The 26,006-nt window shown below is 42.3% G+C and overlaps 1 pseudogene; it reads left to right on the forward strand.

The window, feature by feature from the left end:
- Window positions 1-1,572: 1,572 nt before the first annotated feature.
- On the forward strand, window positions 1,573-2,012 carry LOC116524915 (annotated as a pseudogene).
- Window positions 2,013-26,006: the final 23,994 nt, after the last annotated feature.

Genomic DNA, 26,006 nt, shown 5'->3' on the forward strand with positions numbered 1-26,006 from the left:
TTGTAGCACCTCTTTCCCTGGGCATACAGAGAATCTTTGCCCATCTCATTCTGCATCACTTTGTGAATTGGTGCTTGCCACACTTGTTACAGGAAGTCTGGTGGGTTTTAGGATTATTCACCATATTTGTGAAAGTGCTATGGGCAGAGAAGTGCATTTAAATTTTTTTTTTTTTTAAGTGCATTTAAATTTTATTGGGAAAAACAGGATCAAGAAAAGGTAGTTTTACCTTTTCTGGATGCTGGCATAATTAAAGAGATGGTCAGGTCAGCCAAGCACGGTGGCTCATGCCTGTAATCCCAGCACTTTGGGAGGCTGAGGTGGGTGGATCACAAGGTCAGGAGTTTAAGACCATCCTGGCCAACCGGGTGAAACTCCGTCTCTACTAAAAATATAAAAATTAGCCTGGCGTGGTGGAGGGTACCTGTAGTCCCAGCTACTTGGGAGACTGAGGCAGGAGAATCGCTTGAACTCAGGAGGCGGAGGTTGCAATGAGCTGAGATCACGCCACTGTACTCCAGCCTGGGCAACGGAGCGAGACTCCCTCTCAAAAAAAAGGAAAGATGGTCAGGTCAGGTCGTTCACTCTCCACTCCTGGCAGGTAGCATATAATAATGGCCATACAATAATGAGAAAGAGAGTATGTAATATTTGAATAGTACTCTATACTCTGAAACTGCATTCACTTTGATCCTCTTAATAAGCCTGTGAGGTTGGTTAGGTAGGCATTACAAAGAGAAGGAAACTGAGGATCACAGAGAAAGTGGAAAGCGACTTTTTCCAAGATCTCATAGTTAAGTGGTGACCTTGAAACGGGTTTCCTTGTTCTCTGGCTGTCACCCTCTCTGCTGAAAGAGGGGTTGTGAGGAGGGGAAGAATATTTCCTCCTAATTTTAATTGTTTCAGTGGTTGACTGAACCTCAAGAGAGACTCCCTTTATTTTGGCTCCCAGGAGTCTGAGTTACTGTTTGCCCAAAACAGGCTTAAAAACCAAACAAACATAAAAACAGAGGCTGGGCACGGTGGCTCATGCCTGTAATACCAGCGCTTTGGGAGGCCAAGACAATCAGATCACTTGAGGAAGGGAGTTCAAGACCAGCCTGGCCATCATGGTGAAACCCTGTCTCTACTAAAAATACAAAAATTATCTGGGTGTGGTGGCTCTTGCCTGTAATCCCAGCTACTTGGGAGGCTGAGGCAGGAGAATCACTTGAACCCAGGAGGTGGAGGCTGTAGTGAGCCAAGATCATACCATTGCACTCTAGCCTGGGTGAGACTCTGTCTCAGACACACACACACACACACACACACACACACACACACACACACAATTCTAGCTGGCTTTGCCAGGCCCACTGCTTTGGGGCCAGTGAAGAAGTGTGCTCACCTCCTATGCTTGTACAGGTTTCCCTGGAGCAGGCCCTGACCACATCTCCATCACCACTTATCTCAAGCTGGTCCCATGCTACCACTTTCTATGGTGAGGACTTCTGTCCTTGGGGCTGCCCCCAATAGTGCCCAGCCTTGGAGTCCTTTTCTTTCCTGCTTTGCTAACACTGTCCTTAAAAACATCACTTTCGGCAGAGACCTAGGGCTAAAGCTGGGAGACTGAAAAAAATGCAGACCACCGGGGCATTACTCATTTCTCCGGCTCTGATCTGCTGTTGTACCAGGGGTCTAGTCAGGCCTGTGTCTGCCTCCTTCTTGAATAGCCCAGAGAATTCATCTAAACAGCCTTCCTACAGCAGCTCCCCACTCCAGGTGGCCCGATAGGAGTTTCAGACCAGTGTTGTCTCCCGGGACATTGACACAGCAGCCAAGTTTATTGGTGCTGGGGCAGCCACAGTTGGTGTGGCTGGTTCAGGGGCTGGCATTGGAACGGTATTTGGCAGCTTGATCATTGGCTTTGCCAGGAACCATCTCTCAAGTAGCAGCTCTTCTCCTTTGCCCTGTCTGAGGCCATGGGGCTCTTCTATTTGATGGTCGCCTTCCTTATCCTCTTTGCCATGTGACGCTCTGTGGGGTCACCTGCCTGTCCCTGCTGTGGCGACCCCATACCATTCCTAGTGCTGGGGTGGGCTAAGCTTTACCATTAAACACAATGTTTCTCCAAAAAAAAAAAAAACAAAAAACAAAAACAAACAAAAAAATCCACATCACTTTCTCTCTGCTGGGAAAAGTGCCTTTGCGACTTTTCACCATTGTGTCTGCCATCTAAGCCTGTGTCATTGTCATCTCTCACCTGAACCTTTCTTTCGGGGGGTACTTCACTCCTTTTTTTCTCTCTACACCCCATCTTCTCAACTCTCCAGCATCTTTCTAAAGCATGGATCTTCCTAATGATCCCCACCAGGAAAAGTCAAGCTCTATGGAAGCCAGCATTTGGGACTCTCAGTGACCTGGTCCAAATCAGTGGCCAGCCTCACCCCTCTGTCTCCTACTATTGACTTGAATGAGCCTTCAACTCCAGCCATACTCTCCTGTTCACTGCCTTCATCATCTTGTTTGAACTTGTCTACCTCTAGGATTTTGCTCATACTACTGTATCTCCAAGTGGAGCAATTTAATAAATCAGTTTTCAAGGATTATCACCAATGCTGTCACCTCCAAGAAAACTTCCAGTCTTAACTCCTCCTGAAAGGATCTCCCTTCACCATTAACAGTTACTGCCAAGGCCTGCCTTGTTTGCGATATTTCCTCGTCTATCTGCCTTCACTGAGCCGTGAGTGCCCTGAAGCTCATGACAGGACCTTGGTCATCTTTGTGTCCCTGAATCTGGTATAAAATAGACACACAAAGGTTTCCTTTGGATTGATTCTGGCACCATGTCAATTATAGTTCAATGGCTCAAATATCCCTCTTCTCCAGGGCTGGATTATCAAAGAATGCAGGAATATCCATAGCAAACCAGTCAGTATCTACTTGCATGGGTAGTAAGAAGATGACAAAGCAGATAAATAGATGCTGGGCTTGGAGTTCTTGCCCTTTGTAGAACCTGGACTGTTAGGCTGGCCCAACAGCCCTGAAACACTGGTGGGAGGAAAAAGTGAAAAAGTGGGCAAACCTGAAGGAGCTGGCAAAGGTAGAATTGGGCTGACACTGCTCCCCAAACACCCACTTTTTGGCACCATTATTCTTCCTAGAAGGGAAAGAGGTAGGCTTGGGCTCAAACTATTTTCAAGTCCTGTTTTGTCCCTTGGGCAGCAACCCTGGGCAAGTCTCTTGGCTCCTCTGAGTGTTGGGGTTCATTAGGGCTCCCTCACAGTTTTATTGGGAGAGTGGTCCTTAAAAACCTGGACTGGGCAGAGCTGGTGGCTCACACTTGTAATCCCAGTATTTTGGGAGGCTGAGATGGGCAGATCACCTGAGATCAGGAGCTCAAGACCAGCCTGGCTAACGTGGTGAAACCCCGTTTCTACTAAAAATATAAAAAATTAGCTGGTCATCGTGGCACATGCCTGTAATCCTAGCTACTCAGGAGGCTAAGGCAAGAGAATTGAACCCAGGAGGTGAAGGTTGCAGTGAGCTGAGATTGCACCATTGCACTCCACCTTGGGCAACAAGAATGAAACTCCATCTCAAAAAAAAAAAAAAAAAAAAAAGGACTGCAACTCTAAGCTGTTGAGAAACAATGAAAACATTTGAGATAGAAAATGAGTTCAGTAACTTGGTAGTAGCAAGGTCAGACAATTTCAAGGGATGTTTACCTAAGACAAGTGAAAACATATGCTCGTAAAAGACACATGAAAGAGTATTTTCAGCAGCTTTATTCATGGTAGCATGAAACTGGAAACAACCCAAATGTCTATCAGCAGGAGCATGGACACACCAACTATTCATACCATGGAATACTACACAGCAATGAAAAAGAAGAAACTACTGAGATAGAAAACAGCGTGGATCAAACTACAGAAATGTTGAGTGAAAGAAGCCAGACCAAAATGAAGAAAAGAATATTGCACGATTCCATTTATATAAAATTGAGGTCATACAAGTTAAGATTTTGGTGAGAGATATTAGAACATTGGTTACTTATGGGGTGGGATTGGAATTGACCAAAAGAGGCATGAGTAAACGTTCTGGGCTGATGACAGTATTCTAATTCTTGATTGAGATATTTACTTCAAGAGTGTTTATGTTTGTGAAAACTCATCTAATTATATATTTAAGTATGTGTAGTTTAGTTGTCAATTAAAATAGCTCTTGAGAAAAGATTTATTTTATAATTTAATTTTATTTATTTATTTATTTTTGAGACAGAGCCTCTCTCTGTTGCCCAGGCTAGAGTGCAGTGGCATGATCTCGGATCACTGCAATCTTCGCCTCCTGGGTTCAAGCGATTCTCCTGCCTCAGTCTCTCAAGTAGCTGGGGTTATTGGCACCCACCACTGCACCCAGCTAACTTTTTGTATTTTTAGTAGAGACGGGGTTTCACTATGTTGGCCAGGCTAATCTCAAACTCCTGACCTCAGGTGATCCACCCTCCTTGGCCTCCCAAAGTGCTGGGATTACCAGTGTGAGCCACTATGCCTGGCCTAATTTTTGTTTTTAGAGACAGGGTCTTGCTTTGTTGCCCAGGAGGGAGTGCAGTGGCACAATTTTGGCTCACTGCAGCCTCGACCTCCTGGGCTCAAGTGATCCTCTCACCTCAGCCTCCTGAGTATCTGGGACTACAGGCACACACCACCATGTCCGGCTAACGATTCATTTTAGACCAGACTTGTAAGTAAGCTTGTGGCATTCGGCATTGGTGAACTTGACAGTCAATGCCAAGCAACAGCAAAAGCAACTTATCTGCACCTAGGTTACCAAGAGGAGGAGATATTTGGAATGAGCTATGTAAAAACAGAAACCCACCAGATGGAACAAGGTGTAGAATTTACTTCACGAAAGGTGGAACAAGGTGTAGAATTTACTTCACGAAGGAGAGAAAGAAGATCATAGGCTGCAGGTTGGAAAGAGAAGCATCTGAACCTTGCAGATGAGTTGATGTGGCAGGAAAGAGAGTCTGTGAAGGAGCAGGGGATAATACAAAGGTAGCATGGGTGACCACCCACAGGGATGGCTTAAGTGGCCAGGGATGGTGGTCCCTCACTTGGTGGTATAACAAGGCAGAGGGATATGCAGGCCTGGATCTCAGAGGAGCCTGGAGACATAGTTTGGGGAGTGTGGCCAGCATAGAGGAGGTGGTGAAAACATTTGAGAATGGACAAGCTGACCCAGAAAATTAGAAAAACATATAATACATGTGGTATCATCTCTTGATCTTACCAGAAAGAATGAAGTAGTGATGGCTGGGTGTGGTGGCTCACCAACACTTCAGGAGGCCAAGGCGGGCAGATCACTGAGGTCAGGAGATCAAGACCAGCCTGAACAACATGGTGAAACCCCGTCTCTACTAAAAATACAAAAATTAGCTGAGCATGGTGGTGGGTGCTTGTAAGTCCAGCTACTAGGGAAGCTGAGGCAGGAGAGTCACTTGAACCTGGAAATTGGAGGTTGCAATGAGCCAAGATCACACCACTGCACTCCAGCCTGGGTGACAGTGAGACTCTGTCTCAAAAAAGAATAAAGTAGTGACTTGACCTCTCAGCTTGGCTAGACTTTGACTTGGGCTCAGTAGCTAAAGATGAACATGGAGCTGGTTTCAGGTACAGAAGAATGGAGATAAAGATCATTCTTTCTTCCTTGACATGTCCAGGGAAAGTAAACCTGGGATCCTCTCTCTCTCAACTATACAATGCTGCCTTTGTTCAATATTTCTCCATTGACAGAACCCCACACACTATCTTGTTAAGACCAAATGGAAATGAAGCCATTCCTCAGCTTATGAAAAAAAGTTCCAGAAAAGGAATTACAACCTATGATGAACAAACTTGATGCTGTTTGTCTCCTGATGACTATTACCTAACTTCTCTATGCCTCACTTTTTTCATTTGTAGAAATAGATTACTACTGCCATAGGATTATTATGAGGAGTCAATGAATGATATTTAGAAAGGACCTAGAATGGTCCTTGGTACATCGTAAGTGTTATACAAATGTTTTTCAAATAAATGTATTTGTTAAGTGAAAGGTGGAATTCTCAATGGAAAGAGCTGTAAAAAAGAACTTGCCAAGTGTTCTAATGGTTCACTGGCAGAAGATCAGTTCCCAAGGAAGATCAAATTAATCATTTTGCTCAATTTGTATTTTGGAATAGTTTTAGATTTACGTAAAAGTTGCAAAGAAACTCAGAATTTCTCACCAAAATAATTTTTGGAATGTATACCCAGTGCTAATCATGTGCAAAATAGTAAACCAAGCTGAGTGCAAGGGTCTGGGCAAATAAGGAAAACCATAGAGTAATGACTCATCTCATCCTTCCTACCTGTTGATCATGGGGGAAAAGTAGAGTTTATGTATTTGTTTGCTATTAACAGCCTGCTAGTTACTAGGCACTGTGATAGGAACTGAGGATATAGCGGTCAAATTCTTACATCTGTGGAAGAATGTTCCTGTAACTGTGCCAGGCACTAGGAAAGCAACAGTGAAGGTTACTGTCCATGTAGGTCATCGATAAAAGCAGAAAGAGAGAAAGATGCATGTCAAGCTCTATGGGAGCTTCAAGGAAGGGGGATCATGTCCACTCGGGAAGAAGCTTCATGGACGGGACAACTTTTGAAAGATTGAAAAGTGTGTAATTGGGGAGTCTTATCCCCTTATAATAAGGGCTTTTGAAAAAGATATGTAGACTTTTCAGTGCAGCATGGAAAAAGATAAAGGGTTTCGATGTTAAACCTGCAACTTTGGTGACACAGTGCCATTGACTGGAGAGCAAAGGGATGAAATAAAATTTCTTCGCAACTGCTTTCTAGAGAGAGAGAGAATAATATATGAGAGAGAGAATTGGGGCAGGAGAAGAAGAGAGAGGGAAGAAGAAAAATTAGCTTCTGTTTTCCGCTTAGGGAAGAGCAGTGTCTGAAGGATTTCTAGAAGCCTGGATTAGGCTTCAAACGTTTCACGACTCAAATCATCTATGCTTGCTGATTTCCAAGTTCTTCCTGAAAGAGCACAGTCACTTGTTCCTTAAAACAACCCAAAGAATGTTGCAATATACCCAAATCAGAAACCACGTTATTTTTAGTTACTTTCTCCTCTTCCTCCTGTGAGTGACTTCTTTTATCAGATGAAGCATATAACCTGTGTAGCCTGTTGACATTGTATCCCTGGAGAAGGTGGTTGCCTGTTACCCAGGAGATGGGTGGGGTCTTCTTTTCTATGACTTGCATCTCCCACCCCAACCCCCATTATTATCTACTCTTGTTAACTTTCTCAGGCTCAGATACTATGAGCTTTTAGAGGACAAATAACTTGTCTGTTCACCTCTGCATCCCAGCACAGGCCTGACACAGTAGGTATTCAATTCTTCACAAATATTTCAGTACAAGGATGGTGGAAGCATCAATTATGCCAGAATTGTTGTGGTGAGATCCTCAGATGTGTTGCTTCTACAAATACTTTTAAGAACAACTTATTCTAAGGTAGTTTCACTATGAAAACAGAGACCCAATGGACCTTCTGGGTCCCATCCTGTTCACTGAAATTTCTCAGCCCAATTATGCTCACTATATTTAGAACTAAATTCATAATCTTTAATCCATTTCCCTAAACCAGGTCCTATTTTTTTTTTTAAATGGCACCACCTTGTTCAGACACCCACATTAGAACTGAGCAAGATTCTCAACTCTTCTGCTCTTTCACTCCCCACATGAATTGGTTACTGACTCTGAATGCTGCTGCTTCACCATTTCTCTGAAACATATAATCCTTCATCATCCTGCTATGAATTGTTCTCATGTCTCCCCTTGAGCCTCTGATTCTAATCTTCCAGCTCTGATCTGTTCCTCAACATGGTACTGCTTATATGCAGAGTTGACCACGTGTCTCTCTGGCTTAAACCCCTCTGGGAGTATCTTTTGCTTTCATCCAAGTCCAGAACTGAGAATCTACATGCTTCTTAACACAACTCACACACTTCTCTACAGTGCTCCACCCATCCCCCCATCCTCCAGTCTATTTGTTTGTCATAACAAATGTGTTTGTGTTTCCTAAAAACATTTGCCTCTTTCTCATCTATGCAGGATGTGTCTTTTCAAAGCTCTGGGTAAGAGGCAGCTTAGTGAGATTTGGCACTCAGCTTATTCTGATAGTCCCACCACTGTTGCTATAATTGACCCCCAAAGCCCAAACTGAATGAATCCACTGCTCACTTTATTGAAATACCGTGGAAGTCAATGCAGGCAGTGTGAACTCTGTGAGTTTTGTTTAAATACTGACACGGTTTGGCTGTGTCCCCACTCAAATCTCATCTTGAATTGTAGCTCCCATAATCCCCACAAGTCATAGGAGGGACCTGGCGGGAAGTAATTGAATCATGGGGGTGGGTTTTTCTCATACTGTTCTCATGGTAGTGAGTAAGTCTCATGAGATCCAATGTTTTTCAAAAGGGCAGGTCTCTGAACATTCTCTCTTGCCTGCTGCCATGTAAGATGTGCCTTTGCTCTTCCTTCACAGTCTACCATAATTGTGAGGCCTCCCCAGCCATGCTGAACTGAGTCAATTAAACCTCTTTCCTTTATAAATTATCCAGTCTCAGGTATGTCTTTATTAGCAGCATGAGAAGGGACTAATACAATTACATTGCCCACATACACCTAGCTCCTTAAGTTCTCATTTGAACTGGTTTTAATGTCTTATTAATTGAAGAGTTGATTAAAATTGTTGATACTTGTTTGCTTTGCCTTATATATGTAGGAAAGTCATGTTTTGTTTGGTTTTGCTTCTTAAAGCAGAGATGGAGTTTTGCTATGTTGCCCACGCTTGTCTTGAACTCTTGGAGTCAAGGGATCCACCAACCTTGGCCTCCTAAAGTGCCGACATGACAGCAGTGAGCCACCATGTGCTCTTCCTTTCTTCCTTTTTTTTTTGGAAAGTCATGTTTCTAACCCTTCAAAAATTATATTTTAATGACAGTCTTTAATAACAATTATACTTTTAATGACATACATACTCCTAAAAGTGGGAGTGACCTGTCTTTTCAGATTTTTCAAGCTTAGCCTAGTCTTGTGTCTTCCATCTGGTAGAAACAATTTATCTGCCTCGCCATGGGCAACCTCCTATCTCACAAGTTATTATCTTCTTTTTCCCTGTGGCATGTTGAATTTAACCTATTTATAACATGATTGAATGGCATTCTGGGTATTTATATTTGGGCCCTGGCCCCAGTGAAAGGACTAAACCTTCTAAGGACAAGAACTATGCCTTTCTTTCATCATTATATCCCCTCAAGTTCCTATAGACCCTAGCTGTACAGACTTTAGAATTAATGAATGGTGGATAAATGAATGAATAAATGAATTGAGCAAGAAATACAAAGATGAATAAATTCAGTCTACTTGGTCGAGAGACAAATATATGCTGTCATTCCTTTTGCCTGGTGTCCAGAAAAGCCTTCTGGATCCATTGTTATATATGCAAGCATTTTCCTTTTCATGGGGATGGCTGTTTGATGATTGACATTGTTTAACTCCAGCTAATCAGTTCTGCCCATGGGATTTGGAAACCCTGAACTATGTTGTTTGGAATAGGTTATAGCATTATGTTAAATACAGTGCAGGTCAAATATTATTACTAACATATCTCATAAGAAACCAGATGTTGCCAAGGTTTAGTTCCCTTAATTCAAGTAATATTCAACATAAAATTATATTTTGTCCAGTGGTTTTGAATAGAGTTTTAGAATTTGTTGTAATGGGATTAATTCATTATTTTAATTATTACCTTGATTCTCAGAAAACTCCTTCTGTGTTCCCAACTGGGGATGGGGACTTCTCACTTTGCTCCCAGCTTCTGTCTTTCTCTTTATCTAGGCAAACAGTCTCTGTCATTATGCCTCCCCATTATCCTGGGTGGAAGTTGTTCTGGTGGCAGAAACCATGCCTGGCTCATTGAAGATCCCTAGCACCCAACACAGTCCAATACTATGTAGGTTTTCACTGAAGGTTTGCTGCATAAAGGGGCAAAGAGCAGAGATCATGGGCTCTGGGTCAAACCTCGGTCTATTAGAGAATCATTTCCAAACAAGGATAACATTGTGACTTTCCTTCTCCTCCTCTTCTTCCTCCTCGCTCTTCCTCCTCCCCCCTTCTTCTCTCTCCTCCTCTTCCTCCTTTTTCTCCCTTTTCTCCTTCTCCTCTTTTTTTCTCCTTCTTCTCCTCCTCCTCCTCCTCCTTCTGTTTTCTCTCTGTCTCTCTTTTTATAGAGATGGGGACTCACTATGTTGCCCAGACTGGTCTCAAACTCCTGGTCTCAAGTGATCCTCCCACCTTGGCCTCCCAAAGTGCTGGGATTACAGGTGTGAGCTACCATTCTTGGCTTAACATCATGACTTTCCCATGAGTAGAAGTTAAACACGTGTTAAAGGTTTTATTTAACTTATTAATTAATGAGATAATGAGGCAGGTATTATAACCAGTTCAAAAAATAATCTGAAGAACTAGCACATGTATACATGAGGAATATTGAAATGAATATGCAAATAAAAACAAAACTAGCTTCGTTTACAGTGGAAGAGGAGTCAATGGAAACCTTTGTGGATAAAACAGAATTTACATCTCCATAAACAAGAATTATTTTGCATCGCTATCAGTTATCTGCAATTTCCAGAGTTGTAAAATAGCTCCCATGGAATCAGAATCAGATAACTTAGAAGGTGTTCTCTAGACAATATAGAGTTTCCCATTATAGCACAAAATTCCCGTTTCAGTTCAAATCTCACCTGAGCTCACCTGAGGGAAGGGCATCTGGGTAGAGATAATAGCACCAGGAAAGGCCTGGAGGCATGAAACTTCATGATTCTGTAAGGGGGAAAGATGCCAGAAGAATGAGAGGTAGGTAGGGGCCAGAACGTAATAACAACTCTGGAAGGTCAGGATAAATAATTTCTAATTATTAAAAAAAATTTTTTTTGAGATAGGGTCTTGCTCTTTTGTCAATGCTGAAGTACACTGGTATGATCACAACTCACTACAGCCTCTATCTCCTGGGCTCAAGCGATCCCCCAACCTTAGCCTCCCAAGCAGCTGGGACTACAAGCATGTACCACCAAGCCCAGCTAACTTTGATTTTTTTGTAGAGACGAGGTCTTCCTAACTTGCCCAGACTGGTCTTAAACTCCTGAACTCAAGTGATCCTCCTGCCTTGGCCTCTCAAAGTGTTGGGCTTACAGGCATAAGCCACTGCATCCAGTCAAGATAAAGAATTTAAATTTAATCCAAACTTTTAAAATCACACAAATCTAACAAAAAAATATATTTGGAGCACTTCATCCCCATTTTTGTATATTTGTAAATAAATTATGCATACGTTTTGTGGTATTGTGATACCAGAATAACTCTAATAGCACAAACTCGGACATTTAACAGCTGTGTGACCACAGGCAAATGCCTCCATTTCCCCACCATTTTTTTTTTTTTTTTTTTTTGAGATGGAGTTGTTCCGTTCTTGTTGCCCGGGGTGGAGTGCAGTGGTATGATCTCCACTTATGGCAACTTCCACCTCCTGGGTTCAAGGGATTCTCCTTCCTCAGCCTCCTGAGTAGCTACGACTACAGCATGTGCCACCATTCTTGGCTAATTTTGTATTTTTAGTAGAGACGGGGTTTCTCCAGGCTGGTCTCAAACTCCTGACCTCAGGTGATCCACCCGCCTCAGCCTCCCAAAGTGCTGGGATCACAGGTGTGAGCAACTGCGCCTGGCCCTCCGTCATTTTCTTTAAGAGATGGGAGTCTCGTTATGTTGCCCAGGCTGGAGTTTAGTGGCTATCCACAGGTGTAGTCACAGAAAACTACAGCCTCAAATTTCTGAGCTCAAGCAATCCTTCTGCCCTTTAGCTTCCTAACTAGCTCGGACTACTTCGCCCAGCTTCAGTTTCCCCATCCTTAAAATGGAGATGAGGCCAGGCATAGTTGATCAAGACTGTAATCCTGGCACTTTCGGATGCTGGGGCGGGAGGCTTGCTTGAACCCAAGAGTGTTGTTTGAGACCAGCCTGGGCAACACAATGGGACCCCATCTCTACAAAAACAAACGAACACAAAAATTATAATACAATACAAGAGACAATAACCTAAGGTTGTCTTTTTGTATTCAATGGATCAGGTTGACCACCCCACATGGGATGTGTACACCATTTCAGAAATTATAAATGAGATGCTAGATAAACTCTGTGGATTGTAGAGATGGAGAGTTTGGGATAAGAGAAGGGTTAAAGGCAATGAGATCAGAGAAGAGGCAGCATTGCAGAGATGAAGGGGGCTTGAGGTACAGCACCCATGGGAACTGTGCATGGGTCTCCCTGAAGGTAAGGGTAGGTGCCCTTGTCTGGTAACTTTTGGAAAAGAACTTGTACAAAAAGGCAGAATGAAGACATGGAGAAGATTCTTTGTGTGGGAGGCAAATGATGCCTAGAATGAACTTCAGAGTTGGGAAGAGAGGCAGAGAGGTACCAAAAAAAGCAACAGTAAGAGGTCGCTGGACAGTGGGCTCATGTCCCATTGTCCCCACTGCTTTGGAAGACACTAGTGGCTCATGTTGCCCGTGCCTGCGTCGGTATTTACAACCGAGACTACAGCAGGCCATTGTGTCACCCATGATTTATAGGCCCACTCTTCTGTACAAATACTGTGCTTGTTACTTTACAGTCAATATTTACTTCATTTAGTCTTCCCAATAAATCTGTAAGAATGACTATCATCCCCATTTTACAGATGAAGAAACTGAGACTTAGAGTTTAAGAGGCTGGAGCTGTGAAATGACAAGCCCAGTATAAGCACCCTGCTATATAATCCCAAAGAGTACGTGCTCATTTTCTCCTTCACCCCATTGCTTCCCAGCTGAAAACTAGAAAATTGCATTCCCTTTGCCCTGGTTACCTCACTTCTCTCTGCTTGGTAACTCTCAGTGTCCTTCCAAGGAGGAGGCTCCTCCTGATCTCTGAGGTGGTCAGGAGGATACGTCAGCACCTGCTTGCTAGGAAATACCACCCAGTGTATCTCATTCCTTACCCCAGGAAGCAGACAAGGATGAAGAGAGGATGCTTAGGTTTGTTGAATGAATGAAGGAATGACAAAGAGAGTTTATTTCTCTCCCATACTGAAGGCCAGTTTAAGCCAAACCCGTGACTGAGTCATCACAAATTCCTGGAATCACACATAAAAATGAACTCTTACCATAGATGATGTGTTTGCCAGGATGGGATTGGAATTACTTTTGTTGAAAATACTTTATTTAAACATGGGAGGTGCATTTAGGGTTGTGCCTGTACATTAAGTTATATCCTCCATTGTGATTGTGATGACAGTTATAACACTTACATTCACTGGGCTCTGCAGAGTTTAAAACTCTTGGGCACTGAAATGTCAAAGAAGTGAGGACACCGAAGTTCAGAGATGTTTCAGCTTTCCCAAAGATTCACCAGCATTTGTTCATAGATTAACAAGCAAAGGTTAGCCCCAATACCATAGCAGGGGTGGTTTCTCTTTAAAAGGGGATATTGTTCTTTCTGTTCTCTAAAGAGGCACCTCAAGCTCGTTGAGTGTTGCAGAGAAATCAGCTTCCCAATTCAGGAGAAATGGGAGCAGAGCAGGCCTCATGCAAGATGCAGCTTTCTAAAACTTTTTCGGAGTTCTCCTCTTCCTCCTCTGGGCTGGGCACCTGGCATTCTAGCAAACTCAAAATGTCTTAATTTCAGACTAACCATTCATTTGAAGCAGAGCAACAACAATAAAAGAAAAAACATAAAAAAGGCAACTAAATCTGAGTGTTGCAAACTCTTTTAGCAAATAGTTGTGAAATAGCATTGACTTTGCCAGTTCCTGTTTTCATTTTCCATAAATCTATTCTGGTATCATTTTATTCCCTTGAAGTGGATGTAGCAAGTTCTTCGTGATACTAAATAAAACAAGATAATCATTTAAAAAGCTCACTATATATTAAATAAAACAACAGCTAAACTCTGGCCCCAAGTAAAACTTAGAAAAATTACTTTTTTGGGGAAAATTCAAAATGTTTTAGAGAAGCTACAAGACTACTTAAAAGTATCCTCAGACCAATGTTAAAACATCTGTAGGCTGGGCGCAGTGGCTCATGCCTATAATCCCGGCACTATGGGAGGCCGAGGTGGGTGAGATCATCTGAGGTCAGGAGTTGGAGACCAGCCTGGCCAACATGGTGAAACCCTGTCTCTACTAAAAATCCAAAAATTATCCAGTTGTGATGGTGGGCACCTGTAATCCCAGCTACTCAGGAGGCTGAGGCAGGAGAATCGCTTGAATCTGGGATGCATAGATTGCAGTGAGCTGAGATCATGCCACTGCACTCCAGCGTGGGCAACAGAGTAAGACTCAGTCTGTAGCCCAATAAACAACAAAAAAGCATTTGCAGTGAGTGACTAAACATAGGAATTTTTTTTTTTTTTTGAGACCCACTCTTGTTCTGTCCCAGGCTGGAGTGCAGTGGCATCATCTTGGCTTATTGCAATCTCCACCTCCTGGGCTGAAGCGATTCTCCTTCCTCAGCCTCCCGAGTAGCTGGGATTACAGGTGTGTGCCACCACGCTCAGCTAGGAAATGTTTTGCCGTGGTCTTGAACTCTTGACCTCAGGTGATCCACCTGCCTTGGCCTCCCAAAGTGCTGGGATTACAGGCAGGAGCCACCATGCCTCACCAGGAACTATAAATGGAATCAGCTGAGGAGAACCATAAAGATTCCAGTGTCTTCGAGTTTCTGTGGCACTTATGATTGGGGTGAGAAACAGCATGGTCAAGGGCTGGGTAGGCGCCTGTGGTTTCAGGAAGATCCTCACTCAGTTGACCACTACTCAGATGCAGGAAGTTGGATCAGTGAGTTTCTCTGAATCTGTGCAACCTCAGCTGCGAGGGGAGAAGGATGTTACTGATGTCAAAGGGCTGTTTGGAAGCACCAAGTGTTGGGAGGCATCGCCGCCCAGTAGGAGCTTAACAGTGGAGCTGCTGCCATTGTTGTGAAGAGGAAAGAGAAAGGTGAGGTTAAAAAGAAATCAAAGCTTTGCTTTTGTGTAGGGGTGTCTGATCATTGGGCCTCCCTGGGCCGCACTGGAAGAGCTGTCTTGGGCCACACAAAAAATACACTGACGCTAATGATAGCAGATGAGCTCAAAACAACAACAACAAACAATCACAAAAACACCTCATAGTATTTTAAGAGTTTACAAATTTGTGTTGGGCTGCACGTGCGGCCTCTGGGCCGCGGATTGGACGAGCCTGCTTTTGTGAGCGAGGCTTGAAGCAGGAGAGCTTAAAAAAATACTAGGGAAGTCCTATCAGAAGCAGGTTATTACGTAAGCAAAATATTCCGTTATCTGAGTGTGGCTTTTCGGATAAAAATCTGACACCAAAATTCTTTCCATGTGCTCCTAATAGCACCCTGAGTGGAACAAATGGAAGGCATTTTCATTTCACCAGCTCCCCTTACCATCTTTTGATGGGGCAGTCAGGCAACATTAGAACCAACTCCAAGCAGCTCAGGCTGGAGTGCTCCAATTTGTAGCATCTTCCTGCCTGCGGCTTCCCCATTGCAGGCCCACCCGGTCAGCCCTGCCCACTCCTCTTCCGGTCCCTTTTTGAGTAGAAAGGCACCCAGTCATGGCTGCACAGAGGGGGAAAGCACTTGCAGTCTGTCTGTTGTGTTTCTGGTTGTCATGCCGGTTTTGCAGTATTGATGAAATGAGAAGCAGGGATCCAAATATCACCCTGAGGTGATTTGCCTTATTGTCATTGCTACTTGGGCAATGAGAGTAGGCTGGGCAAACATACGATGTCAAGAAAAGGCAATGTGGCCTAAGACATCGTGTCTCTCTCATGCAGAGCCCTCAGCAGTCCTAGAAAACAAACTTTCAGAGTCGGCCTGATCACAAAATAAAAATCATGTCCTTTTGATCCTTGTCATAAGGCCAGATCCCATTGTTATGATTGCTCATGGCATCCCAAGCATCACACTCATCTCCCTTTTTTTGTTGTTGTTTTGTTTGTTTGTTTATTTTTTTAGATGGAGTCTCACTCTGTCCTCCAGGCTGGAGCATAGTGGCATGATCTTGGCTCACTGCAATCTCCACCTCCCAGGTTCAAGTGATTCTCCTTCCTCAGCCTCCTGAGTAGCTGGGACTAATGGTGTGTGCCACCATGCCCAGCTAAATTTTGTATTTTGTAGTAGAAACGGAGTTTCACCATATTGGACGGTCTCCAACTCCTGACCTCATAATCTGCCCTCCTCGGCCTCCCAAAGTGCTGAGATTACAAGTGTGAGCCACTGCGCCGGGTCTCATCTCCCTTGTAATTCTTCAATCGGTGTTGTTTGGTGGGTCCGACCCCTAGCCTGACCCTTACCCCCAGGCTATTAGCTCCATGAGGAAGGGTCTGCATGGCTCCCACTCACTGTGATATCCAGTGGATAACACTGAATCCAGCACTAACTGGTGCTCAGTATACGTACCTAGGACAAATGACTTGAAATGAATGTTGTATTCTAGTTTACAGCTTTTTGTCCCAGGATACAATAAAAGCTTGTATCATAAAAGGTTTAGTTTTTGGTGTAGTCCACTTGTGAAGATACAGCACACACAGGAAGGCTAGATTCCCTAGAAATCTAGTCCATCTCCTTTGCATTACAGATAAAGATATGGACACTCAGAAAGAGGCAAGGGTTTACATAAGTGCAAGAAGGTAACAGAATCACCACCGGACTCTTAATAGCCTGTGTATTTAACAGGTACTCCTGATAACTTGGGGGCACTGTGGTATAGTGGTTAAGAAAGTGGGTTTTGGGCACCAAACTGCCAGGTTCAAATCCTGGCTTTGCTACTTGTTAAACACTTTAGACAAATTAAATTTAACAGGGCTTAATTGCACAAAGAATGATTTGCACTTAATCCATGCTTAACATTGGATTTATATCCTCTTAAATACCAACTTTGTTTTTCCAATTCAGGTATATAACATTGTTTATTAAATGGGTTATCATAGGTAATTTGACTTGGACCATGTTGCTCATTCAAACTGCATATCTTAACAATTTTGGTACTGGCTGCTTTAGCATGAAAATCTGGCAGAGTATTTCTTTGGTATTCAATTAATTCTTATCCTGCTTGAGTTAGCAGTTTTATAGCCCAGCCATTCTTTTCTTAGAGTTCTGGGAATTCTTAGTCCAAATGATCCTACAGTAATCAGATATCTGTATTTAAGGGTTTTTGTCAGGGTGCTTTCCATCCTTTCCAGGAGCCAACCTGCTTAAAGATACAATACTTTAGAATTTTACTTGCTTGTAAAGAGCTTTCAAAAAAATGCATAATCATTAAGCAATTAAATGTGGGCAAGACTTAAAATGGTCTTGATTAAAGATGCAATTGATAAGAAAATTTGCTTGTGTGACTTACAAAAATTTAACACAAGAAGCAAAATTATGACTGATAATATCAGAATTTTATTTTATTTTATTTTTGAGACAAACTCTCAGTCTGTCACCCAGGCTGGAGTGCAGAGGTGCCATCTCAGTTCGCTGCAACCTTTGCCTCCTAGGTTCAATTGAGTCTCCTGCCTCAGCCTCCCAAGTAGCTGGGATTACAGGCATATACCACCATAGCCAGTTAATTTTTTGTATTTTTGGTAGAGATGGGGTTTCACCATGTTGGCCAGGCTGGTCTCAAACTCCCAACCTCGGGTGATCCACCCACCCAGGGCTCCCAAAGTGCTGGGATTACAGGCATGAGCCACTGTGCCCAGCCAGAATTTTATAAATCTCATATAATTTTGGAACACATACTAATAACATATCCATACGAATATAACTTGAAGAAGGTTAAACAATATTTACATCATTTCTTTCTGTTTACTTGTTTTTCAGCTTCCCAAGTGGCTGGAACTATAGGCACACACTACCATTCTCAGCTATTTTTTATTTTTTACTTTTTATTTTTTTGTAGAGACAGGATTTCACTATGTTGCCCAAGCTGGTCTCAAACTCCTGACCTCAAGCAATCCTCCCACCTCAGCCACCCAAAGTGCTGGGATTATAGGCATAAGCCACCACACTAGATCACATTATTTCTTATTTGACAACGCTTCCATATAATTTATCAAACAAGTCTGTTTATTATTTCTCTTTCGGATGCTTCAGGGACACTTTGGAACATCTCAGCTATTAATAGTTTGAGGTCATAAAGAGTTAATTTCATAACTTGAAATTTGATTTTGAAAAGCCTATAAAGTATGTCAAAGGTATAAAACATAATCAAAATCGCATCACAGGTCACTGTAAAAATCATAGTCATTCATTTACCCAAAGTGATAATTAAAATTTTTTTGTTTGTTTGTTTGTTTTTTTTTTGAGATAGAATCTTGCTCTGTTGCCCAGGCTGGAGTGCAGTGGCACAATCTCAATCTCAGCTCACTGCAACCTCCACCTCCTAGGTTCAAGTGATTCTCCTGCCTCAGCCTCCTGAGTAACTGGGACTACAGGCATGTGCCACCAAGCCTGGCTAATTTTTTGTATTTTTAGTAGAGATGGGATTTCACCGTGTTAGCCAGGATGATCTTGATTTCCTGACCTGGTGATCCGCCCACCTTGGCCTCGTAAAGTGTTGGGATTACAAGTGTGAGCCATTGCGCTTGGCCATGAAAAGGTTTTAAAAAGCAAAAATGTTTATTCTTTGATGGAGAGGAGGATCAGTTTTCCAAATAATCAAAAGACCTAATAATGACAACATGAAACAGCATCTGTCTCCTTCTCTTTTCTCTTTTTTTTTTTTGCAGTTTACTTAAATGGTGAACAATATTTCTTTTGCTCTCTCTTATTAATACTATAAAAACCCCTTGTTCAAAGGAAAAAATCAAATTTTACTTTAGTATTAGTGTATTATCAACAGTAAAATTTTAAGAAAGTTTTATAAACAGATGGTGGGTATGGTGGCTCACACTTGTAATCCCACCACTTTGGGAGGCTGAGGCAAGAGGATCACTTAAGACCAGGAGTTTGAGACCAGCCTGGATAACATGCAAGACCCTTTATGTCTTAAAAATTAGGAGTGGTGGGATACACCTGTAGTTCTAGCTACTCAGGAGGCTGAGACAGGAAAATCCCTTGAACCCAGGAGTTGGAGGCAGCAGTGAGCTAAGATTGTGCCACTGCATTCCAGCCTGGGTGACAGAGCAAGATCCCATCTCTTAAAAAAAAAAAAAAAAAAAATCCTCATAAACAAAACATATCTAATCTCAGTCAGCTTTTGAACATAAAAAATAAGATTTCCACACAATGGACATCTTATATTTTATAAAATAATCTCTCTTAATCTCTTATGTAATCTCTTATAATCTTATTAAATTATAATCTCTTACATAATTCTTTTCATCTTTTTCTTTCCCCAACTTTTTATATTCATTTAGTTTTATCTATGGCATGTTTTCCTTCATTTTGAAACAACTTTTACATAACCTCAAAAAGAGAAAATATTACTTTTCCTTTAACAACACACTCATCCTCATGTCTTTTTTATAATGTTCTTCACCAAAAAACACACATCTCACTTTATTTATTTGAATTACAATGTGACTTTTAATATTTTGGGGTGAGCCCAACAGGAATAAAAACACTGGGAAGGGGTAACCACCTGACCTCGAGGAGTGGCCCAGGAGGAGAGTGGCTACCTGAGGCGAAGGAAACACAAAAGGGATGCCCTGCAGACTCAGGGCAAACAGAATGCCATTGGCACTGGACCTGTGAGCACTACAGGAGAAAACGCCGAGGATGGTTGGACTGGCTCCAGGCACACTGGCAAAGGGCAAGAGAGTTGGACACAAAGCCACAAATCAACTTGGGTCCTCCTCCTCCTCCTCCTTTTTCTTCTTTTTTTATTGTTTTTTTTTTTTTTGAGACAGTCTCACTCTTTCGCCTGGTTTGAAGTGGTATGATCTTGGCTTGCTGCAACCTCCATCTCCCAGGTTCAAGAGACTCCTGCCTCAGCCTCTCAAGTAGCTGGGATTACAGGTGTGTGCTGCCACACCTGGCTAATTTTCTTTTTTGTATTTTTTGTAGAGTCGGGTTTTCACTATGTTGGCCAGGCTGGTCTCGAACTCCTGACTTCAGGTGATCCACTTGCCTCCCGTAGTGCTGGGATTACAGGCATGAGCCACCATGCCCGGCCTGGGTCCTCCTCCTTTTCATTTGCCTTTTTCTGCTTCTGCTGCATGATCTCCAAGTCCCTCTGCAGAAAGCCCATCATCATCTTGATGCTTTCCCTTCACCAAGTCACTCTGCTTCTTCATATTCTTCTGGTGAGCAAGCTCACATTGGTTACCACAGTCATGGCTACGGCAGGGCAGCAGCTCTGACCTGCCTCTGTTGCATCCCCTCCTTCTGTCCGTGTCTCACCTAATACACTCTATATACAGAATTGTTTCTTTTATGTCTCATAGTTTTAACTATTAAGTATTACAATTAAAATTAACTATGATTTCAACCCTTAGTAACTCTAATTTCCAGTGAAAACCCTAGGAAGTAATTTGAACTGTTTTATATCAGCATTTAGAGATAAAAACCATTTCATAATTTTTTAGAAAGATATGCTTCCAGCTGGGCATGGTGGCTCATACCTGTAATCCCAGCACTTTGGGAAGCCAAGGCAGGAGGATCCCCTGAGCCCAGGAATTCAAAACCAGCTTAGGCAACACAGCAAGACTCCCATTTCAAAAAATAAAATAAAAGATGTTTCCTCAATTATTTTGTTTACTAACAGATCTAAATACATTTGGCTTTTCTATATGATATAAATAAGATAAAGTATAGAAACTTAAGCTTACGTTTAATAATTAATGTTTTAGTATTTTATAACTTAGAAATGACTCAAACATTTTATGATTATCTATTACTTTAACATAATGCATCCTTAAGATTTTTAAATTAGTGAAAAGAATGTGGAAACTATGACACAGGTATCTAATGTCTTCTTCTGTCATACTGAGCCTCAAATACCGCATGGCACCCAGGATAGAGTATGAAAGGCAGGGACCTTCTGAGTTGAATTTACACAGCAGGTGTACAGGACAGAACACATGACAGAGCTGTAAAGAGAATGCCTGGAGGATCTGACTCTTCCTCGTATAACCAAGAAGCAAAGCTGGGCCGTACTGAGCCTGGCTCTTCGTTGGAGCTGGTGGCCCAGGCATTGAGAACACAGGGCGTGTCCCCAAGCCCACAATAGCCACTTGGCCAGGTCCCAGTATCCAGAGGCTCAAAACTAAATATTTATATAAGCTCACAGTAAGATGTGTGCAAGGCTTCAGGAGAGCCCAGGAGCCAGCCCTTAGAGCTTTAGCTTACAAACAAATCAAGCAAGTATCAAAAATATGAAAGAAGCAGTAGTTTTGTTACCTTAGCATAAACCTGTCTGATCAGTAGATCCAGGCAAAAATGTTTGAATTATATTTAATGCTGACAATTCTGGAAATATTCCTATTTTATTATATCAACAATTTTAAAACTAGCTTTATCTACCAAATATCATTTTAGATCACATAGACATATCACATACATATAACATATATAGACACATAGATATACAGACACAGATGGAAGCACATGTTACAGCTTTCATGAAGATTTTTCATTAGCCAGTTTATAAATAATTTTTCTTTATTCAGACTATTCATTTTTCAATTACCTGTTTCATTGTCCTAAGTAACTGTTAGTTACATAATCCTACATTGCACTTCTAATGGGATGCCTCTTAGTTGGAACAAAGGAGAAAATGTGTATCTTAAAAGCACAGAGACTTCAGGCCTAAACATTGTACCATCATTTGCTCAAACCAGCTAAGGAGGGTGTAGGTAAGAGCCCAGTTAGGACAAGATGGCCAGGAAAAATCACCTTAAGGGTAAGACTTGTTATGTAAATATAATCTACCTGTAAGAATTTCTAATGACTCAGTGTTCCCTCTCTTCCCAGTGCACAGAGTAGTCAATCTTAAAGATTTCCTTTATAGATTATATAAAATGATTTTAAAATAGCTAGCTAAATGCCAGAAAGATGTATTTTGGAGACCAGCTTAGTTCAATAAGTAGACTTTTTAACTTAGTGTCTGTTTCTTAGCTAATATTACAGAGTCCAGGGTGAAACCCACTAAAGAATAGGTCAGGGAAAGCATTCTCTATGCCTGAAGTCAGCATGGATAGCTCTGAAAAAGAAGCCCACTTTACCTGAGGGCCTACCTTTCATAAGTACTTCAACCAACTTTCTTTGCACCTTCAGGGCGGAATAGAAAAGTTAGCAGATTCAGTTTTTCTTATCAATTAGTTGCTTAAGCTTCCTATTTGCCTTTTAAAAAGTCTCTTTTAAAAAGATAATAAGGCTGGAGGTGGTGGCTCACGCCTGTAATCCCTGCACTTTGGGAGGCTGAGGCGGGCAGATCATGAGATCAAGAGATGGAGACCATCTGGCCAACATGGCAAAACCTTGTCTCTACTAAAAAAATACAAAAATTAGCTGGGTGTGCTGTCATGTGCCTGTGGTCCCAGCTACTCAGGAGACTGGGGCAGGAGAATCGTTTGAACCCAGGAGGCGGAGGTTGCAGTGAGTGGAGTTCTTGTCACTGCACTCCAACCTGGCGACAGTGAGACACCATCTCAAAAACAAAAAACAATAATAATCTTAGAATCTTTTTAGAAGCTTTTGCACATCACTAGGCATTCCTGGGTGAGCCTAATTTCAGGAGCCCTCACTTTTAAATGCACTTCCTAAAGTGCAGCGTCATTCATTTGGAATGTCTTACTGTAATTTTAAATTGTCTTTAGTAAGATTTCACCAGCTTTGTGTTTTCTGCTTCTATAGCTGGAAAATGGAGAGCTCAGTTCTTCAAAAATTAAGGGTCCTATTATTGCGGCACTTTTCGTTAACGCAGGTAAAGACAGGGTTCTTGGTTCATGGCCACGAAAGATTAGGCTTGCAGACAACTTGAAGGATGAGTAAGGCAGGGTTTTATTGGGTGAAATGGGAAACAGGGAGCCTCTGCAAAGCTGGAGTCCCTGCTGGTGCGCTTGTGGCCTGGCAATTTGAATCCCGGGTTCCACACAGGAAGAGGAGGGGTCAGGCTTCTCCCCGCGGCAAACCCTGTGAACTTCGGTGGCTCCAACTCAGGGAGCACTCCTCCCAGTGTGCAGGCTGGCTGGAGTTTCTCTGGGCACCCCTTTCCCCTGGCTGTTTCACTGTTTTTACATTGAATCTTGGCTTTGGCTTTCTGATCCCTTTGATCAACTTAGCCAATAATTCATTCCTACCTGAGCACACAGTAAAAGGGTTGGTTACAGCTGGATGTCTGCCTTATTCGAATACAGTTTAAACAGTTGGCTGCCTTGGATTGGCTGAAACTCTAATTGGTACAAGAATAGGTTACTTTGTGTGTGACTGGAAAACTTACTTAAAACTCAGCATGTCTCACTTCCCATATCAGCAAAATGGGAATATTCATTCCTGCCTTGAGGGGTGACTGTGAGGATAAAATGAGTCAATGTATTCATTGCTTGCCTTCTCAAACTACCTGGCCAAAGCCATATCAGTATATATCTTAACATACATTAGAAAGATATATATGTGTATATATTTTAAATTCATTTATTCATTGATGGACACTTAGGTTTACACATTCAGTTATATACAGTTTGGGGTGTGTTGAGACAAAATCTCTGCAAATTTCTGAATGCTAGAGTTCCCAAGGCATTTTCTGTAGGATTGCCATTTACTACCAGTTTTTGTGTGAACCAGTCAGACACCTAGGCCTCTAACTGAATCTAATCTGGTTAATTACCAGATCCAATCTCATCTGAGAACTGGATCCAATCCAGTTAATTACCAGATCCAATCTCATCCGAGAGCCAGGCCAGTTTCTGTTGGGACTACTGAACCCGGTTTGGATAAAACATTTGCTCAAACAAACTCAAACAGCTCAAAACACAAATCTATGCAGCCCCAGAATCCAAGAGCAAATGTACCCACCATCCCCAGCTGTTGTGAGACAGCAATGGACATAGTGGGCCCGTGGGCACCTTGCTTGGTCATTCAATGCTCTTAGGGGTTGCCTGCTGGAAGTTACTTCAAACCCCACTTCTGATGCCATCTGTTGAAAGAAAAGCTTTAGACAAATTAAATTTAGTATACTTTAATTGAGCAAAGAACGATTCATGAATCGGGAATTTCCAAGAACCAGAATAAGTTCAGAGTAACTCTGGAGCTGCCTTATGGTTAGATAACATTTATGGACAGAAAAAGGAAAATGGTGCACAGAAAATGGAAGTAAGGTACAGAAACAGCTGGATGGATTACAGTTTGAACACAGTTGAAAAGTTGGCTGCCTTTGATTAGCTGAAACTCTCTAATTAATTGGTACAAGAATAGGTTACAGTCTGTTTACACATCCAGTTCTGTACAGTTCAGGATATATAGAGAAACCTTTGTGCTGAACTTAAAATATGTATGGGGGTAGCTTTAGTCTAAACATAATTTAACATTAGTTACCTGATGTTGGACAAATCATTAAACGTGTCTGTGCTTCGACTTTTTTGTCTGTAAAATGGGGTAATATTAGCTCCCACCTCCTAATGCTCCTTGGAGGATTAAATGAATTAATATCTCTAAACACTTATAACAGTACCTGCATTAATAAACGCTATATAAATGCTTATTCAAATCATCATTATATTCTATAAGAATCTGAATAACCTAATAATCCCATTCAATAATTCAATATTTCTGAGTCCTGTTCTATGCCAGGAGCAGCATTCGGATGGGAGGTTTCAGATAAGCAAGTCCTGACTTTGGACCCCAGGGTGTTTACAAAATATTTTTAACGGGAAAAACATGAAGGAATGATTAACCTGATCCAGTCCTGGGCTTAAAAACAGCAAACTCTATGAAGGCCTGGGCCAGACACAGCAACTGTATCTATCCTCATATATGGTAGAAAGGTGAATGCCTCGAGTGAGAAATATCTGCTGCTACCTGTGGGAGATTACATTTTCCAAGGCCGGCAACCTTCTGTTCCACCTGTTTTTCTGGAACCGTATTACTTTCCCATCAAGAAGTGGAGTCTAATTTTCTCCTCTTGAATCTGGGCAGGGCTCCCAGCTTGCTTGGAAGAAACAAAATGCTGCCAAAGAAACACTGAGTGACTTCTGAGGCTAGGTCATCAAGATCAGGGACAGGGATTGAAAGGGGCCTCTGTCTTTGTGGCTGCAACATTTGCCTTTGGAGCTCAAAGCTGACACTGAAGAAGCCTGACGCTGCCATGCTGTGGGGAAGCCCAAGCCACATATAGAGGCCACGTACAGGTTCTCTGGATGACAACCCCAGCTGTGGAATGAGGTCCCTCCTGGCAGCCAGATGTGTGTGTGTATACTTCCAGATGCCTCCAGTCCCTGTATGCTTTCTTATCCCAAGTCTTTGAGTTTTCCCAGATGAGGCTTCATTGAGGAATAGGGTAAAACCTGTTCTCTTTGAATCTCCAGCCCACAGAATCAATGAGTGTACAAAAATGGTTAATCTAAGTCATTCAGTGTTGGAGTGATTTGTTATGCAGCAATAAAACCAGAACACTGCAACAGACACTTCTTTCTCTAGAGATCTTAGAGAAAGAAAATGTGGTCACAGCACAATTAAATTTGTTTCTTCATGAATCTAGAGACTCTCCAGTGATTCGACATGTTGCAACTGGAAGAGTTTCTGGAGCTACCATCCTTGCCAACATCGGGCTGTGAAGGTGCCCAAGAGAGTCATCACCAGCATCACCAGCAGAGAGGGCAAGGAGGGTGATGCAGCCTCCTCCACCTGCCCAGGACTGTTTCACAGCTCTTCTGTGGAGCTGGCCCAGATCACAACAGCTCAGGCAGATGAA

Source organism: Sapajus apella, unplaced genomic scaffold, assembly GCF_009761245.1.
Source record: "Sapajus apella isolate SASKATOON/1434 unplaced genomic scaffold, GSC_monkey_1.0 scaffold46, whole genome shotgun sequence".
In the NCBI taxonomy this organism is placed as follows: Eukaryota; Metazoa; Chordata; class Mammalia; order Primates; family Cebidae; genus Sapajus; species Sapajus apella.